This window comes from Paramisgurnus dabryanus, chromosome 20 (genome assembly GCF_030506205.2).
Source record: "Paramisgurnus dabryanus chromosome 20, PD_genome_1.1, whole genome shotgun sequence".
Taxonomy (NCBI): domain Eukaryota; kingdom Metazoa; phylum Chordata; class Actinopteri; order Cypriniformes; family Cobitidae; genus Paramisgurnus; species Paramisgurnus dabryanus.
The window spans coordinates 23,123,957-23,141,358 of record NC_133356.1 but is presented as its reverse complement, the minus strand read 5'-3'; the positions used below and the strand labels follow the sequence as shown (position 1 = coordinate 23,141,358).

General features: G+C 38.8%; 1 protein-coding gene across 1 annotated transcript in view; it reads right to left on the bottom strand.

The window, feature by feature from the left end:
* The window catches only part of lzts2a (leucine zipper, putative tumor suppressor 2a), a 62,658-nt gene that overhangs the window by 31,859 nt on the left and 13,397 nt on the right, over positions 1-17,402 (bottom strand). The window contains exon 2 of the mRNA XM_065297143.2: positions 3,988-4,100. The gene's annotated coding sequence lies outside the window, so the exon portion shown is untranslated. The remainder of the gene's footprint in view (positions 1-3,987; positions 4,101-17,402) is intronic.

The following is a 17,402-nucleotide window of genomic DNA, read 5'->3' as shown; positions in this document are numbered from 1 at the left end:
TGAAGTTTTAGCTCAACATATCATAGATAGTTTATTATAGCATGTTAAAATTGCCACTTTGTAATTGTGTGTTTTTTGTGCTTCCTTTTAAATGCAAATGAGCTGATCTCTGCACTAAATGGCAGTGTCGTGGTTGGATAGCGCAGATTAAGGGGAGGTATTTCAATTACCTATTTTTTTTCCAAATGCTTACAGAGAATGGTTTAGCAAACTAAGTAACTGGGTTGATCTTTTTGAAATTATCTAGGTTGATAAAAGCACTGGGGACCCAATTATAGCACTTAAAAAATTTTCATGATATGTTTAAAAGCGCAAGAAACATCACACACACAGACCAGAACTCTACAAACATTTACAGAATGCTGTTATGAATGGCAATGCCATGCAATAACACTGTATGTGTGAAGCTGCCGGATATTTGCGCATTACAAACCAATGCACTGCTCTGCTCCATGCCCTGGAAAAGCAATAAGGCCACTGAGATGAAGGGGGAGGGTGATGGATAAGAAAGCGAAAGTGCAAATGAACACTATGTCCTAAAAGTGCACCTTCGAAGGAGAATGAAGTCAGATCAGCACATCTAAGTAAAAAGCTTTGATCTAAAGTGCAGGACCTGACATTTTACACAGGGTTCTGCTTGTATGGTCACTTTGAAAAACTAATTTTAAGTTTCAGAGAATGTCTTACAACTTAAAAGAAATACAGCTAAATAAAGCCTATACTACCAAAAAGGTCTTTAGTACCCTCATGGCAGATGCTTGGCTGACACATGTCCCCCAGAAGTATGCAACTTGCTTTTTTGTCCCTAATTTGTGACCCTGGTTGGAGTGAAATCCAGATTAAAGTCATCTAAATGATGCTCTGTGAACTTTACGAAAGAGCAATCGCACCCATAATGTAATTCTGGGCACTGCTGATATGCTGTGATCAAAGAAAATTAAATAAAGCAAGAAAGATATCCACCAAACACCTGTTTCTAACCTCAGCCATGAAACCCAAGAGCTCCCATTGCTGTTTTATGGGGGCAGAGGGTCGAGTGAGGTTAAAGGTTGAAAGAGCAGCTTTCCAAAATAGAGCAGGAGTTCGTGATCTCAGCCTTAATGTGAACTCAGGTGGAAACACAGAAAACAGCACCACGATTAGCAAAGGTCACACTGACAAACAAGCTGAGGAACAGCAAAGCACTCCACACACGAGATCAGACCTTTCACACGATAATCCAAATAAAGTATACTGTAGAAAAAGCAATAAGCTCTCTTCAGAGGATTGCTCAATGACGTGAGTCAATGTCAACATTGGGTGAGACATGCGGCACCACTACACTTTAATAGGGAATGGAAAGAATAATGGGATGAGTAACGGTTTCTACAAAACCTTTCCACTGGCGAAATAGTATACAGATCATCCATTGAAGGGTTAGCTTTCTTTGCTATGGGAGAGTTGCTAGCACAAGCACTCAAAGATGTAATACGCAGACGGTGATTTCCCATAGCTAAACAGAAAGAATTCATCCGTCTTTGGAAAGCACACAAAAGCTGAAACATCTGAGCCTGCTTGCACCATTCAGGGCAAAAGGTTGCAAATCACTCTGGGACACAATATCAGCATGACTGCTCTGGTTTTATAGGAAAGAGAAAAAGTGTGGAGTCGTTTAAAGCGTGCGCACACAAATCTCACGGTAACCGCGTAATGCTTCAGTAAATCTTAACAGGAGAAAGGTGGGAGCAAGCAACATGTCAGTGTCTTCTCATTCACCTCCCATTAACTCCCAGCATGCTTGCTGTTTTGCTTCCACTGGCATGTAGAGAGGTTCAGACCGGCTCTCTCTGTCAACACACCAACAACTCCCAGCCGTGTGAATGCCACGAAAGCTTCAAGATAAGATAACAGACACGCAAACACACACAGTAACCCATATCAACAGAATTAGTCTGATTGCATGTAGATTACGCAAGGACACAATACGTTTTTGTTTTTAGAAAAAGTCAAAAACACAATAGGCACTAAATACTTATTTTTTATTTAATTTGAGATGAAGACACAGACTTTGAGTCATTATGGAGAGAGGTCCCATTAAAGGAACAGTTCACCCAAATATGAAATATCTTTCACCCCTATTTGGGTAAAGAAGAGGCCACGTGCTTTGGGGCAACGCATGCACATCCTAAATGGTTGTCAATAGTCTCTGCCCACTCTTTATGGTGATTTACATTACATTATATTCTAAATGGGTTGTATCTTAATGGCTAAAGTATAGTACATTTTTTGACATGTACACGAAGGTCTGCGTACAGTGCACATAACACAATGCTCGTCATCACATGTACTTTATGCGCACGAGTGTTTGTTTTAAACCCTGCATATTGTACGCGGTCGTGCATGCGCCTACACGCGAATGTAGTATGTAGCCCTGGAGATGCATTGCATTTTGTCACAATGCGCATGTATCAAACGTCTGTGTACACATACAAGTCAAACTATACTTTGCAAGGCTTTGCGTTTGACCATGTGCGTACGTTCGCTTACACATATAAAAACAGACTATTCCCCTCGCTCTAGGCCAAAGTATGGTCCATTTTCTATGTGTACGCAAGGGTCTGCGTACAGTGCACATGGCGTAATTTTTGTCATCAGAAGAGTGCATGCGTACGTTTTCGCTTACACATTTAAAAACAGACTATTCCCCTTGCTCTAGGCCAAAGTATGGTCCATTTTAATGTGTATGCGAGGGTACATATATATTGTACGCGGTCGTGCATGCCCCTACAGGCGAATATAGCATGTAGCCTTGGAGATGAATTGCATTTTGTTTGCAATGCGCATGCGCCGTAAGTCAAACTATAGCCTACTTAGCAAAGCTTGCGCGTTCAACCGTGTGCCTACATTCACTTACACGTATAAAACCGTTTGCGTGATGCAATTTTTTTTTTCATCAGAAGAGTGCACACGTACTGTACGCATACCGCTGGTTTGTGCATACAGGAAAATGTAGCATGTAGCCCAGGGGATCCATTGCATTTTGTTACAATACGCATGCATCAAACATCAAATGTTCAAGTGTGCCCGAACGTTTGCATACACATAAAAAACAGACTATACTCGGGGCATAAGCCTCTGATGTCACTTCCACCACAGAGAGGAAGCAAGACAGCAGGGTTCAGTCTTGTGAAGAAAATAAACAGCCGCTTTAAGAGCGTGAGCAAAGTTTGAGGCAATGAAGCTTAGGAACAGCTGTGTAGACCACACACATAAACACAGTACTGAAGAAGAGCGCTTTCTGTGAAACTGACAAAAGAACTACGGCTCATGTCCAAAAACCAAAGCATTGCCATGGTACCACGTTAAGAAGACCAGTGTTCAAAAAGCCTTTGGATCCCATTGTAAGAGCTTAGCTTTGACTTGCCACCCAGTTTCTGGCAGGCTCTGTCTCCATGTCAACAAGCATTTCTGTTACCAATTTCTGCCCTTTGACCCTTACAGCCCCTCCCATTTAAGCCCAGGTCGCCCACCATCCACACCACTGTCACACTTCACACTGGTCATCCATCATGAACCAAAAATACTTCAAAGTGTTGGATGGGTTAAAACTCAAGGAGACATATATTCACACCATTAATCAATGTCATGAAGCCTTTAAAATTGAAATTTACATGATTTTGAAAATTAATAATTTACGCAGAAGCAACATTTCATCTCTACAGTATCTACTGTGGCTCCTGTTATGCATTTATGGCAACCTGAGCACATTTCGAATTGTGCTTTACAGATCATTAGCTTTTAGTGTCATTACTTAGCTAAGTCTAATTAAAACCAACAGGGTGAGAAGTAAATGTTACGACACTGATGATGGGGTCCATTAAGCCTGCTTGTTCTGCATGGCAGGAGTGAATGAATAATTGAAATCGATTACCATAGGACATGTCAGTTTCCACTGATGGAAAGAATAGCATGGAAAAAGAGATGGAGATTTATTTTGGTTCTTCTTACCTTGCACAGATGCCCTGGGTTCAGCTTCTATAAGCTGCAGAAATTCAGGACTGATGAAGATCTTACACATCCCAAGAGTCCTGCAGCATAAACCTTTCCTCACACACATTCACCTGGAAAGATACACACACATGTATTTTGGTTAGATGAAGTTCTGAAGAAAGCCAAACACAGATATAAACACAATATAACTTCAAATAAAGAGATCAATATGTCTATTAAAAAAATAAAGTGTAAGAATAACAAGAGGGCCTCTATCAGAGTGGATACGACAGGATTCAAGTATACACACTATATGTCAAACGCATGCTGTGAAGTATTAGCTGCTCGGTGTAAAGTCTGTTATTATGTTACTGTGAAAGCAAGATAAGGTCATGGCTTTTAAAAGGGCCATAGTTTTTCTCTCTCTTCAGCCCATAGGTTGACAGGGTTCACAGAGGACACAGAATATTCTGTCCAGTACAATCTGTAAAAGTTTAAGGTTCCTCATCCTAGAATAGACAGCCAGGTCTTAGATGAGAGGATGTGCATACTGCCATCTGCTGGAGACTAACCATCAACACCACCACCAACATTTGTCACATATCTTTATCTTTAACTGATATAGATGCAATCACAATATACTTCATCAGCATTGAAGCAAATGTGGACAACAGACATGTTTTCAGATATGACTTTCCAACCACATTGACAAACTTTACAGTTTTCTTTTGTGCACAGCTCTGTCCAGTTAAAATAGCAAGGCCAGCTCATAACTCACACCGACATACCACCACTAAATTTTTATACAGTCCTTCAAGGTCTTATCTGCAAGCGCTGTCCGTTCCTGTAGTCAGGAATGTAAGTAACTGTTTACCGTGTTTAATAATACAGTGAAGAATGAAGGGAAGATTAGAGGAATGCCTCTCTCAAGTTATCTCTTCTCTTTAGTTATCAGGAAGTGGACCATAAAAGTGTTCCTATAGCTTAATTGGTAGAGCATTGTGTTAGTATAGGAAAGGTCATGGGTTCGAGACAGGAAACACAAACATACAAATGTATAGCTTAAAAGCACAGTAGGCTACATTCACACTGCAGGGCTTAATCCTCAATTCCGTTTTTTTTTTTTTTTAAAGCGTTTTTTTTGCAAGGCTGTTCACATTTCCAATTAAATGCAACCTTTTGTGATCTCCTGTGTTAACGTGAAATGACCCAGAAGTGACCCGCATGCGCAGAAGAGTACTCAACGGTCAACGACGTCACCGTTGTTTGCGGAAGTAGCTAACGTTAAACATGGATGTCAACAACAGTGTAGTCAACGGCAGAGCTCTTTTTGCAATATTAAAGTTATTTTTATTTGCCTGAATAGAGCTGTCACCCCAAATATTAATTAAATCTGTGACCTCGCTTCCCTTCCAATGACTGGTCTCAGCAGCATCGTCCGCCATGGTTGTTATTTATCTTCTCGTTTCCGCCTACTTCAACACAGAATTATGACGTTTGTAGCGTTTCAATGACGTACGGGTCGGATACATGTTGCCTGGCCGTTCAGACAGAGGCCGCATTTCAAAAGATCGGATACGTATCGGATTCAGGACCACATACCCAAGTGGCCTGGGTCACATTTGAAAAGATCGAATCTGTGTCGTTCAGACTGTCATGAAAAGATCAGATACAGGTCGCATAGGGGCAAAAATCGGAATTGGGTCGTTTCAGCCTGCAGTGTGAACGTCTAAGTCATTTTAAATGAAAGTAAGTAAAATTGTTGAGAGGGTGACTACAGAAAAATAAATGTCTATAGGAGGTCGCATGCCATGCGAGAAGCGCAGCGCTGTGTCACGTCGCTTGTAGGACAACTCGCAGGTAACGCACAGTGGCCGTGCACATTCAATAGCACAGTGACCGTGCACTTCCATTGCAAGCTGATGCAAAATAGGCATTAGCAGCCTAATATGTTAATCGTTAACGAATAGGGACAAATATGATGATATTTAAAGTTTAAAGAGTAACTAAACCCTAAACCAACTTTTTTTAGTTAATGATCTGTAAGAATGATGCTTTATTAGTGCTGTTCGTTGATTTTAGTAAGTTTTTTGACATTTGGATGTAAAGTGTTTCAATACTACAATATATGGGTTAAAAACGTCTGAGTGCTGCCCTCTTGAGGTTGAACGGTGGCTACTGCAGTTGAATTTTCCGATTGGATGGTGGGTCCAAAAAATGACTCGTGACGTAAGCAGGTTCAAGATCACCACGCCCTTATTACGATCTCACCACACACTTAGTTCGTCCCCTCTATCTCCTTGGGATCTGCCCACTTTTCTTGCATTTTCAAATATTGCCAGTGGGTGGAGTCAGGCTCTGACCAGGGGTTTAGTTACGCTTTAACTATGTGAGTGATTTGAGCAGCGTCCAGATTCACGGCAGACAGATGCCACCAGTGTGTGTGTACATTCATAAAAAATAATGCGCTGTTTGATTTGAAGATACATGGCGTGACGCGGGGCTTCTCGTCTGTTGTGCAATCTCCTCAAGCAAAGTATTTAAAGTCCGGTATTAAATATGTAGGTTGTCACAACACAGAAAAAGTGTGTTATTAACCACCCAGACAAATTTAAATGATTTAAAAAATAGCTAATTAATTAATTATCAAAATCTTGAAAAAAACGGCTAGGATTCTCTGCTCACTGTGGGCGTGTCCGCTTTTGGCACTGAAACAACGCCCAATAGTGAGAAAGCTGGCGTCTCTGAATGGATGCTCATGATTGTTTTATGGGAGGGGCCATGTTCCATGGCTTTGGTGTGTCATCGAGCCACCTTTTAACCCCGCCCAAATAATCCTGAACTCAAAAATTAGAAAAAACTGTTTAATGGTGAAACTCCACAATTTAGTACTATATAGTTCACAGACTTTGTAATGTGTTTCAGCAATACATTTCTAGCATTATATGTGTTTAAATGTCAGAAATGAATTTACCAGATCTTTAATCATGAAATCAGAGACCTCAACGTAAAAATTGAAGTGGTCAACTGAAACTGTAATTCAGATGATGTATGTACTACTAGATATACCCAAGCAGAAATGGACACATGTTCTGTAGTGATCAATCACTGAGACACCATCTGCAATTTGATATAGTATGGCCCATTGATTTTGCCATGACCTCAACCTGCCTGTCGGGGATAAATGTGGGTCTGTTAAATGGTGCAGCTATTTGGCATCAAATTGCTGTACTGCCATTTACACTGATCTGAAAACGATCCATCTTAAAGGCTTGATTTTTTCCATATAATAACACAAATTACTTCCTGAGCTCAACGCATCTAACTGACTGGCAGAAATGAGCTTATCAAAGGGTCTCATCAAAGCGATGTTGCTGTGTTTAGCACACGTGGTCAATACAGTGTCCTATATGGTGATCATATGGTTGATGCAGATTCTGGCCTGCACTGTAATTTTGTTTTACTCTGCTATATCTAAACTATAAAATAGACAAAAAGTATAAGAGACAATTCAATCATCCATATCACTTCCATCTCTATTTTTGTCTTTAGGGACAGTTTACGAAAAATTAAACATTTGCTCATCTTCTTACTTATTGACACATGATAACTGCACACGCGTTTCACCTTTACTTCATTTTTACCTCCTAGCATTGCACATTGAATATATAAATCTCCATCTGTAATGAATATACCAGGAAGCCAGAGAGCAGATGGTACTTTCTGACAGCCACTGACAGTATCATGCACTTTAATAATATAAAAGCATCTTGATATTTTACTAGATAACCGCTTTTAAGTTCCACAGGGAAAGAAATCAGTTTTATGTGAACGATCCCTTAAACACTCACATTCTTATCATCAATTTTACATGAACTGTCTGTTTTCAATTGCTCTCTTAGGCAACCGACTGTACTGTTAGATGAAGTAAACATAATTGACCATTCGAGTCCCAGTGAGAAAACGAGAGCCTGCAGGGTAACAGATGGAAAGGGAGGCAGGGAGAAGGAACAGCATCAATCCCCTGCCCTCATCTACCTTCACGTACTCTTTGACCTTACCACCCTCTGTCCAGACAGGGATGCAGCTTCATCTTTCAAATCATCCTTCCAGCCCTGAAAACCAAGTGTCAGGCTATATGGAATTGCAATACAGTACCACACTCCCTTTGAACTCCTAATTCAGGAAGTGGAAGCACTTACGAGTGATGGGACACATCCCGTCTTGGAAAGGAGCTGCAGGTTGGCTTTGGGTGGTTAGGGCAGTCATTGTGTGGAGAGCCACCAGAAATGTTGTACGGGTCACCTGAGATGAGGAGGGTACTATGATATGGCCTACTTATTAGGCCTGGTTGAATTTGGCACTGGTCCCAAGAAAAACGTTTAATTAATCTTGAGTTGCAGGAGGTAATACAAAAATACATTATATAGAATATAAGACAATATTAGATGATGTATGAAAATGTGAATGAGAATATGAGAAAGCTTGACGAGACCATGTTTCAGGTATGAGGCAAACAGCACTTTGGGTTATTGCCCTACTTTTTATTTCCATGATGAAGCGGATTACTGTCCAAATCACAGTCCTGACCGGCTGCTTCCGGGACAGCATTAGTGATTTAATTTTCATAAAGCTAACCACTGTGCCACATAGGTTACTTTCATAAGCTTAAACGATCCTTTCTGACGCTACATATTTACTAATCAAAAGACCTGCTTACATAATGGTCATATGCCGTCATCTGACGTAGGTCAGGATTTATTTTACCATAGGTTAGTGTTTCATTATTACCACAGTTTGCATATGATATATGAGATGGATTTACTACGGTGCTAAAAATAAAAAAATCACAGGAATGCTAATGTATTTAAAGGCACACCGCAGAACTTTTTGGTCACTAGGGGGTGCTAGACATGTATTTTTCACGCCTAGCGCCCCTAGAGGCTACAAGCGCCGCAGCACTGTCGCAAAGGAAAAGAACTGGCCAACCTTAAAACTAAACTAAAATCGAAACCTTTAAAACGCTAAAAGATCAACATTTTGAGGCATCAGGGAGAAACGCAGTCATGTTACAACTTTCTGTTGAGGAACTCGTGGCAGAAGCCATTTCTCAATCTGATGGTTGCAGCCTCCGGATGTCGTATTTCTAAGCTGCATACGTCATCAAGACTGTCTTATTTTTACATAATAGAAGTTGCTCTCTACACTCCTTAAGTAGCCTCCAGCAAAATTCACGTTAAAAAAAATTGTGTTGAGGAAGTGGAGGAAAAGACGTATGCCGTAAAGCAGTCGAAATTTGTAGTTTTTTTTTTGTGCTCTGGTTACTACCTGAAAGCCTAAGTTTTAAAGTACGAAAAAAAGCGATACAGACCCCGTCAGGCTATGGTAGACATGTCATTCAACCTATTTAAAGTCGATGTACTATCACAAGGGTCTTGAAAATTTATTATGAAGGTTGAAAAACTACATGGTGTCGCTTTAATACAAATTTGAATGTTTTATTACAATACCATAATAAACCCTTAACTGTTTAACATTAAAACCACTATAAATTACTTTTTGTAGTTGTGTGTTAGGCTTTATTACAGTAGGATTTAGTGGTGTACTACTGGTTCCCATCTACTAATAAAACTCAAAATATTATCAGTAGAGACCATCAGATAATTTCCTTTAAAATCAATACAATTCCCATTATATTTATTAGAATTTCTGTGGTGGTTTCTATTTTGTTTTTTCAGCAGGGTATTTATGCTTGCAATGTAGTGCACAGACGTAGTTCAAAAAAGCTGTGAAAGAGACATACACACGTGTAACATTCACAGCCCAAACTGCAGCTTATGATAGCACCAAGCTGTACTCTTATTCTTAATATGTACTTTACATTTATCAGTAACCAAATGTCCCTCTGCAGCTGATGAATGTGTTTATTTTCACCGCTGTGTCATTAGCCGAGTGTAATGGGTCTAACAGCAGTGGCTCAGCGTCAAGCTCACACAGCATCTTCCATCATTTCAGATGTGACTCAAGGGCAAAGAAACTATGATAAGTAATGCTCAGCGGTCAACGGCACATCTGCCGTTTTTGTGTTTAAGGAGCTTAGAAATGCTAATATGACCTGCAGGAATCATCACACGTGTGAATCCTGAGAACTAAGCTATACAAATTCACATTGCTGTCACTGCTGTCCATTTCTATTGGTGTGATTTATGGAGGTGTCCAATAGCGCAGATAACCGTGCTGTCATATTCTGCATTATTGCTTTAGAGATGTGTAACCAAATCCTGAAACAGCTGCAGATTATTCATGATTAAACAGTGGTCTGGAAATTACATAATACATTTTTATGAAAAACCATTGAGAAGGACTGAAACTGTAGTCTCAAAACAACTAAAACACATATATTACAGTAATTCTTAATGCATTAAAACCTTATATCTTGTTTGCTCAGTAAAATTAGCAAATCTTTCTGTTTTCTTTCAGGAATACCATTATTTTCCAGGAAACTGGCAGTGGCTTTGTTGTCCTAATGCTTTGCTCCCTGTCCTAGTTTCCAGAGCTTTCGTTTTGCAAGTAGATATACATAAAAGATGACTTACTGCTTTAATTTCTGACTTTATTCAATGAGGATTTATTGCCATGCATCACTTGAGCTATGCACCCATGTCGTCAATATTTGACGACACTTGACCATTCGTCAATATGTGACGCGGAGGGTATACCTTTCGCGTCATTTTTTGACGAACTGGGGACTTCAATACTATTACGTCCTTTGCATTCTCTTCTCCTATTTTATTACCATTTTAAACAGTTGTCACCTGGCGTTGGGGTTAGAAACAGTTGTCACCTGGCGTTGGGGTTAGAGTTAGGTTTGGGTAGGGATGTCATTATGTAAATCTAACCCTAAACCGACGCGAAATTGGTAAGAAAATAGGAGAAGAGAATGCAACGGACGTAATAGTATTGAAGTCCCCAGTTCGTCAAAAAATGACGCGAAAGGTATACCCTCCGCGTCACATATTGACGAATGGTCAAGTGTCGTCATGGGGTGAGACTGTGTTACACACACTGTTTTAAGAGATAATAATACCTATCAAATACGGTACTGTATCAAAGTTTTGGAACCAATAAATCTGTCACTAGAATAAGGTGACCAGATGTCCCCGTTTTCCGGGGACAGTCCCGTTTTAGTTCTCCATAAACCCACAACAATAAAAGGATGAAAACATTCAAAAGAGTTTTGTCCCTGATTGTAAATTCATAGACAATAACAAATAAGTTTTTAAGGATATTTAAACCATTAAACTAGGACATTTTGTTTGGGCTAGGTCTCCATTTAAATCCAAGGTAAAGGTCTTGGTCCTCAAGCAAAACTGTGGTGTTTTAGAAGTATTTACAGTAGGTTTTACGACATTTTACTAAAGATTGCTTTTGTACAATAATGAAGTACAATTATTTTACATTTTTCATTAGATTCTATATTAAAAAAAGCTGTTCAGCCTCATACCACCAGGGGGTAGACAATAGAAACACAGAGTCCACATCTCAAGAAGGACCAGAGTAGGAGCACCACAGGTCCACAGGGTTGCTTTGCCATGGTAATCCAATAACATAGTCATTATCATCATTGACATAAAAACTTTAAGAGCCTAAAGACCAAATTAGAACATTAAAAAAAACTATATATTGATGGTCTTTAGACATTTTTTAACTATTTACTAACTGTAAGCAATGTCTTGTCAACTACCAGTATTTATTAGTGGACTTTCTGCTTTATATCATGCTCTTTCATGGGTATTGTGATCCCCAACAGACATCAATTGAGTATAAGCAGGGCTCAACGTAAATATTTTTTTTTTATACTGGTTCAGGTTTTCACCTGCCCTGCCAAAATTTTCACTGGCCCTGATAAAAAAATGTCAGTGTCACATATTTAAAAATAATAATTCAAAAGCCCAAAATAATTTTATACATACAGTATACAACAGACATGTTCCAACAAAAAAGGCTCTCAACTGACAGCAAACTTTATATTATAAATGAAAATATATTTTAGTGACTGAGGGTGAAGCACTGGCCCATTCGGGCAAGTGACAAAACTTTTTACTGGCCCGAACGTCTCTCACACTTGCCCCGGGCTACCAGGCAGTCCCTTATGTTGAGCCCTGATAAGTAAGTTTGCAACTAAATTATAAGTCAAATTTTACACAAGGACAACATGACCAAACCATTGCAAAGATCACAGCAGACAATAAGGCAGATCTAGTTCAGAGGTCAGTGTCTGTATGTGAGCCCTGCACTACTGTTTCAGTTGAAATGGATTCTGAATTAACTTTTGTTGTTGTAGGTTAAGTCAAGGCCACACAGAAACAAAGTGAGACAGATAAAGACAGGCAGGTTATTGAAGCACAACTAGACTCAGCTTTACATAAATCCACTTGAACACTACAAAACCACACACACATACTGCTTTTTTAAACTAAAGAAAAAGGTTACTCTTGGAATGGCATATACGTCCCCACTACTTTCTCTGCAGTAATCAAGTATGCATTGTGCAGTATGCAAATTTTCCATTTGCACAGTATCTCAATAACCTACCTCATGTGACAATATAGCACACTTCCTTTTGAAATGTTAACTACTGCATAAATCATAATGCTTTGCATACTATTTATAAAAATAGCACCCAGTTTTCTTAGCAGTATGCAATATGTTTGCAGTATTTTATTTCAAAAACAACCTACTGCAGCTCTACGCAATGTAAGTGTATTGTCCTTTCTGGATGCCTGTCATGACACAGACAAACTTCCCCCAGTTTCCCTTAGCCCATGAGATTAGTTATAGCCAATGAATAACACCACACAGTGCCCTGACTTCTTATCTGGCCATGTCACAGTAGATAAGAAGAGGGTAGAAATCAGCAGTGTTTGTCTAGTAGAAGGACAAATACCTGGACTGCACAATTTAGCTGAGGTCTAAGGTGTTCAGGCTATCTTTTATACAGTGGATTTGTTATTTTAGCTTTGCCAGCTAAAACTGAACAATCAAAGCCATGTATAATCCACTATCAGTTGAATGAATCCTCCAAGGCCTCATAACTGCCCAACCACTAATCACTTTATATGCAACTGACTAGATTTACAGCATTAATGGGTATTTGATGGGAGAGAGCACAGCTTGGCAGCTTTTGACAGGCGTTTAAAGGCATAATGTTCCTCTGCCAGTAAGTAGAAGTGCGTGGCAGCAAAAACTGAAACAAGATTATACTGTAGTACATTACAGAGATTTCATCTTATAAATGTAATAGGTATGGGATATATAAGCTTTTTAAGAGTAACCTTAATATGCTCCTGTGGTTGTACTTCCAAAATAAATGCCTTTCTGTTATGAAGAAACACACTGGTTTCCAAATTTTTTAAACATGAACAAAAATATGTAAAATACATGGTAACTAATTAATAAGGATGTTTTTGTTAAAGGTCCACTGCGGTGAGACTGTGAATTGTAACCAACTGCTCAGTCCACTCCCTTTGAAACGAAAAGAGAAGCTACACTGTAAAAAGTTGGTTCAAAAGTTACTTCAATTTGACACCTACAAAACGTAAGTTTATTAAACTTAAATTTTGTACTTACACAGGCAAAAAAATTTTGTTGTCTGAAAAAATGATAAAAATGTATCATTCTAAGGTAATAAAAAAATACAGTTCATTATGTAAGATATTTATACACCACTTATAATATAGTTATGCATATTATATTCAATTTCTGTCAAGAGATCCTTCTAAAAGTTACACAATGAAATCTGTTTTTTGGGGGGTTTATTAAAGGTCCCATTTTTCCTGATCACATTTTTCAAACTTTTTTTAGTGTTAAATGTTGCTGTTAGATCATAAATAATACCTGCAAAATTATAAAGTTCAAAGTTCAATGCCAAGCGATACATTTTCTTTAATAAAATCCCCCTTTCAAGCCTACAGCTAACGGCCGGTTTGGACTGCAGTCCTAGAGGTCTTCACGGGTCCACTAAGATCCGAAAACCCGAGGTCTGACCCGAGACCTGATCGGGTTTGGGTCTAAAAGTTTCACAGGTGCCTTAGACACGGGTCGGGTACAATAATAGAGGCATCGGGTCTCGGGTAATTTAAAATGAATGTGTTTTTGCCGAACGGACCCGAGAAGACCCGAACTCTCTCGCGTGTGTGCGTCAATGCCCTTTTCAAACCTCTCATCTGTTTGCCAGGAGTGCTTGCGACATTGTGTGGCTGGCGGTAGGTTAATTTTCGTTGAGACAGACATGTTAGTCAATTTTAAATGTACATTTTAGCAGTTACTTTGATGTTGTCGTCAGATAACAAAGTAAAACAAATGGAGCAGCTCGGGTTTGTCTCGGGTTGGGTCTTTCTTTAAAAAAAATTATTTATGCATGTCGGGATTGGGTATAAAGTGATTCAGGTCATTTCGGGTTGGGTACATTTCTTTGGACCCGAGAAGACCTCTATACAGCCCTATACTTCCTGGTTGAATGACGTCAAAATAAGAGTTTCTGACTAAACTCCACCCACAGGAATATGTCAGTCGCCAGCTAAGCTCAAACAGCACTGCTATGCTAAGCTGCTGTCCAATCACAACACACTAAACAAACCACACAACCAGAACTCGTTACATATTTCTAAAGGAGGTACTTCATAGAACAAGGAAGACATCAGGCTGTTTTTAGGACAGTGAAAACAGTGCTAGAGATAAGCAAGTTGTGTGAAAAATACACGAAACATGAACACATTATGTTGTGCATCATAAACACAATCATAGCTTCAAAAACACAGGAAAAACAGGACCTTTAATCTATGTTAATGTTAATTAATGGCAATATTATTGTTCATGTTAGTTCATTGTAAATTAGCATGTCAAGTCCTCTAGAATTAGTTTTCTAAACCCAGTGTTAAGAAAGCAGTTTCGACAAGAGACCTACTCATGTCATAGCAAGATGATAAATATTCTGGCTATATTCACAGAAATTTCAATAAAACAACACTTAAAAAAGAGCACAGATAACTTTTTTGATGAAAACAAAAAAAATCTACATACTACAATCTACATCTTACATACTAATAAAATCTTGCATTAAGACAAATAAAGAACCGCAGTACAAGGTGATTGTCATGCACATCCTCAGTAAAGCCGATTCCTTGATAACTAGTAAATTGCCATTTAATAAACAAAGCCATAGTTCACGGACAATTGGGGTAATTTTGCATTATCGCGGACATATTGCCTGCGATATGGCCCAGCTTGTCAGTGAACTGTAAGTGCACAGCAAAATCAGGTCTGGTACTCATATAAACACCAGCAGTGTACAATTAACACTGCTGATTTTGATTTGTGTGGAGGTATTGTTCATTGTTAGTAAATGTTAGCTAATGCATTAACTAATGTTAACAAATACAATCTTATTGTAAACAGTGTTACCAAAAAAGCTAATTTACAAGAAAACATGTCAGACGCTTTGAAGGTTTTGCATCAGAGCTCTTCAACTACACTTTAGCATTTATTGCCTGGTTTTAGAAAAAACACCCCATAAAGGAGGTGGTTACATTTTCTGGTGTTATGATGGCACAGAGGTTGACAGTAAGCTTACCCACATGACCAGATGTTTGGAAAGCCAGACAGCAGAAGAATGTTCACTCAATCCCAGTTTCCAAAAGACTCGTTCAGCTGTTTCCAATCTGACCTCTACTGTTTCCTGTGTTTGAGTGGCAGGATGAGCCAACTCTCTCTCTCTCTCTAGCTCTCTCTCTCTCTCTCTCTCTCTCTCTCTCTCTCTCTCGCCCCAAAAGCATAAAATAATCAAGGCCAATGAAGGCAGCATAAACCCCCTTAGGGCAACAGAAAAATGTGTTTTTGTATAAGTGTTTGAGAGAACAACTCACTCATTGCCTTAAAGCTAAAACTGAGTGCTCTAATGAACAAAACTTCATGTATGTCAGCTGCTAAAAACCTTGCAGCACCACTAATTTACCAAAGCACAACAATGCAAATAATGATGATTGCTGAAACTTCAGATATATACAGGAAACATATTTTAGCTGAACGCGAGAAATATTTCTGTCAGTTTCCCTTAGCCCATAATTTCTGTAACAGATGGGGAGCTCTGGTAGATCAAAGCTATGGTGACATTGCTAAATTACTGCTGTCAACCACAGGATTCGACATGTGTACAAATATCAGCCGATGTGCACCCATCTGATATTGTCCAAGACCTTTTGTGAGGACTTTATGACTTACATATGAGAAGATCTTGGGAAAACAACCATCCCTATAAATCAGCAAATTATGGAAAGAAGAATCATGCGCAAAAGATTTTAATGGAAAAGATGGATTTCGGCCAAAAATAAAAACATGAATGACTTTTCCACAAAAGAAGCCATTTTTGAAGAATCTATAAACATTTATTTTCTTGTGTGAGTCATGCACCATTAAGTCTAAAACCACATGATAGTTTAGATCAGACCAAAATTGAACTTATTTACTCTTCAACACATAATCTAGCACACACACCAGTTTAAAACGACAGAGAAGTGAGTAAATAACAGGGTCGTGCGGTGCATATAAGCTGCAAATGCTCTGCATAATGAAAGTGACATGCGTGGCACTCAGCACACCCGGTTAAAAAGGTCACCGCTCACAATAATGACAGTTTTGGATAAACTGTTCCTAGAAAAAGTGGTGAGAGAGGAAGATAAGGAGAAATAGATGATGTAAAGGGAATCTAGTGACACATATTGCTCTAAAGTCTTTGTCTGTCATCCAAAGTATTATCAAAAAGGATTTGTTTACTCAACAATTGATTAGAAACACAGATGTTTAAGTAACAAGTATAGAAAGATGAGTTAGGGGTAAAGAGCTTTTGTTTCTAGTTATCTTCCACTGTTTACAAAACAAGAGAGCTTACTGTATAGTATAAATAAGGAAGGTGAGTGTTTACTAATGCTTTATCAGGGAAGTACATATGTTTGCATTTACATTTTTGGATATGTTTATTCTTGCTACAGGAATAAGACATCATAAAAGCTGTACATATATTTAAATATAGTGTAAATGAAATCATCATATGTTGGGTTGTTTCAACCCAAATGAGTCAAATAAAAAAAAGTCTGGTTAATTTAACCCAACCACTGGGTTTGTCCCGTTTTGACAGAAAATCACTTGGTTTTACAAAATATGATCAAATATGATATGATCAAATATTTTGCTTTATTCGGTATTCAATTGTGTTACCTGTGTATCCGCTTGTGTATGGTAATGTGTGTGCAAGTCTGTGTGTGTGCGCACAAGCAGGTGTTTGTGTGTGTGCGCAAGCTCAAGTCCATATGGAGATGTGATGGGGTCTGACAGATCGCAATGAGACAGCAGGATACTCTATAAATACTCCAAACTCT